Source organism: Octodon degus, unplaced genomic scaffold (genome assembly GCF_000260255.1).
Source record: "Octodon degus isolate 3935 unplaced genomic scaffold, OctDeg1.0 scaffold00139, whole genome shotgun sequence".
Lineage (NCBI taxonomy): Eukaryota > Metazoa > Chordata > Mammalia > Rodentia > Octodontidae > Octodon > Octodon degus.
In genome coordinates this window covers 118,501-121,736 of record NW_004524715.1, presented here as the reverse complement: position 1 = coordinate 121,736, position 3,236 = coordinate 118,501, and the positions used below count along the sequence as shown (strand labels likewise).

General features: G+C 43.0%; 1 protein-coding gene across 1 annotated transcript in view; it reads left to right on the top strand.

Moving 5' to 3' along the window:
• The first annotated feature begins 393 nt into the window (after positions 1-393).
• The window catches only part of Lrrn3 (leucine rich repeat neuronal 3), a 35,370-nt gene continuing 32,527 nt past the window's right edge, over positions 394-3,236 (top strand). The window contains exon 1 of the mRNA XM_004641629.2: positions 394-692. The gene's annotated coding sequence lies outside the window, so the exon portion shown is untranslated. The remainder of the gene's footprint in view (positions 693-3,236) is intronic.

Sequence of the window (3,236 nt, the reverse complement as noted above, 5' to 3'; positions counted from 1 at the left end):
AGCCCTGCCTACAGTATTTTCAAAGTGAAAACATAAGTTTATCTGTATGGCTGATTACCCCCAAAATGAGAGAACTTATCAAAAATTCCTAACATTTCCCTGAAGGAGAAAAAGAAAGAAAATGATTCCTAGGAAAATATGCAAGCCCGTTTCATTTATTTGTACCCTAAGCAGCAGTGTCATAGAACAGACAGGTTGTTTCAGCCAACCAGACTGGAGCTGCTGCGAAAGCTACAGCTTGGCTGTCTGAAGCGATTGGCTCCTCTCTGGGGAGCGGAGGGTGTTCAGTTATTAATGACCGCTGAGCAGGCAGCACCATGTCAGTGTGACAACTGATCGGGAAACGATGCACCACTAACCACCATGGAAACGAGGAAAAATAAAGCCAGCTCCCAGCATCTCCCTTCATGGGATTGAGCGCCTCAGCTGCCGGTGGAGAGAGTTCCAGGCGAAAGAAGGAATCCTAGCTGCAGCCTCCTGCCTTCTTTTATATCTTGGAACACGGACAGAAGGTTGCCTGCATGCGTGTAGATCTGTAGTACGTAATCGTGTCTACTTTACTGCACACACACACATATGCACGATTCACACACCGGCAAGAAGACAACCATGTGATTATCCCAAGAAAGAGACAGAGGAATTCAGCACACGGGGACACGGAGGTGGTCTGGCTCTGAAACTGCTTTAGCAAGGTAAGTTTACAATACCTAGATCTGTTCAAATATGCTCTTTCTTCTTTTGCAAAGGCTCCGGCTTTTACGCCTCAATTCTCCTTTGAGGCTTTCTCCTTGTCTGAAGTCTAAGCGCATTTTTCTTTACATTTGACTTTTGAGAACAAATTCACATGCAAAATCCTCTGGCTCTGTGTGCAGAGCTGTGCTTGTGGGATTTTTCAACATGCATTTTACTAGCTCGAATGCCCATCAGAGGATGTGAGTAGAGGAGAAAAAGCAGTGCTGGGGGAGGAGAAAGAGGAGGGCAAGGGAAGGGGACAGTGGGGGAGAAGAGATGAAAGAGAGAAAAGAGGGAGAGCAGAGAGAGGGGGGGAGGGAGGGAGAGAGAGAAAAAGAAGTGGGGGTAGGGAGAGAGGGAGAGAAAAAGGACAGAAAGAGACAGTTTGGGGGGACTTTTCCTTTTTTTACATTATTTGTGATGAAAAGAGGATCACACATCAATGTGTGTTTTAAAACACCCCCTTCAAGGGGCACTTAGGCTCCCTTTCACCCTGTGGATGGAGACTAAGGCAAATGCTATTGTATATCAAGAGCAAAAACCAGTAAGCCAAGTAGTGGAATGAGCACACTGTATCACAAACAGTTATTGAATTTCTGCCAGGCTACATCTTAGAGATTGGGGTAAATGACTTCTCTTCACTAACATCCTCTTAATGGTCTGAGGGGACGGTGCAAATGTCTGCTTGCTCATGCAGCTGGAGCAGCCGCCGCACGCTAGGCAAAGGATCCCACGAAGCAGAAGAGTTCTCTTCTGTGGTAATTAACAGCATCACAGCAGGATGGCTTTAAAGTACATTTCCTATTGAAGGAGATTGTTTGTTCAAACCAACTGCAATATTCCCTTTGCTGTTACTGAGCCGGGTTGCTTAATTCGGCTCTAATTTATTCATTTTTAACAGTATGTCCTTGTTTCGATGTCTCTAATTTTAGTGAAAGCAGGCTAGGAATATGAGTACAACCTTCCTACTTTAGGGAAAAGGGAAAAACGTGAATAATAAAAAGAAGAGAAGAGTCAAAGGATCTACCAAGAAAACAGTGCGCCCTAGTACTATAAACATCAGTCATATGCTGTATCTCTTATCTTTAGTTTCAGAAGCAATACCTTCGAGACAGAATTGCTCTCAGTAAACTCTCTGAGCATTGGCATAGTGATGAATCATGGAACCGAATACAGGCTAATTTTTACTTCCAGTCGTGTAGAAAGAAGCCAGTTACTTAGACTATGCTTCCAAACAGGCAACGCCAATTGACGATGCGCGTGGAAAGCTTCCCTGTCCCTGTGCATGCGTCCTGTAAAGGCGCTGAGACAAACCCTGTATTTACGCTTCACAGGCTGGAGCTCTCTCTTCCCTTCCTTTACTTCAACTAACCAGTTAATGGAGTCTGCTGCGTTGAAATAGTGTGTTTTTTCCCTAAACTGTAATTTCAGAGTTATTATTGGCTTTTTAGTTTATAATCTATGCCAAACCCAAAAGACAATAAGCAGTCACTTAGATCCTGCCACTTTCCCACAAATGTGTCAAAAAATGAGTCAGTTTATAATATGTAACAGAAGAAGTCAATTAATTCTAGCAACCTTTGTAAATGATGACAATAAAGCAGCTCTGACAATCTGCCAGTGGCTTCGATTTTCCCTCTGCAAAATGAACAAGTTTCAGAAGAGGGTTCCTGCTCAGGGTGAAAAATGAAAGGTGCTGAAGCATTAGCTTGCAATATTGGCAGGCTTGCTCGCTCTGCCTCCAACGCCACATGCAATCTATCGAAAAAACGAAATGATTTATTACAAAGAGGAAAAGGTGTTTTATTTTCTTTCCTGCTATTCATTAGAAGTGCTGCTTTTGAAGCAGACCAGATCTGTTATTTCGAGGTAGTTCCTGAGTTCCTTACCAAGAGGAAAGGCTTGAAGTAGACGTTCAATCTCCCAATTTCAAACTCCTATATAATGTAGCATTGCAATATCGATTTCAGCTTTTCCTAGACCTTTTCCAAGGAAACTTTTGATACTGAACACACACATTCTTAAATCTTGCCCAGCCTATTTTTAAATTGCAATCAATGACAGCTAACAGCAGCAGATTTGCTCTTTAACTTTAGTAAAGCTCACAGACATATTTTGAGGATTTCAGAGGTCAACTGTGTGCCCAGTAGTATCTGGCAAAATAGTCCAGGCCCCCCGTGTTGCAATCTGGTGGGTGCCAGTGAGTTTGGTGACTCAATGGCCCATGCCAGATGATGGACAATGGGCATGTCTGAAGGATTTAACTCTTCAGACATACACAGTCAAGCAGAGATACCTGATATAATAGCTTTCTAGCAAGAACAGCTTTAGAGGAGGATGATTTCAGGATGCTACTTGACAAAGGCAACATGCTAAGTGAGAATGCTGATGAATAGGTGGAAATGTCTTCTTGGTGGTGGTGGTATTTGTTATTATTGATTTAATAAACATAGCTACCAGCTTTAGGCCAACAGTTTGGAGACCTGTGAAAGGGTGATGAACTT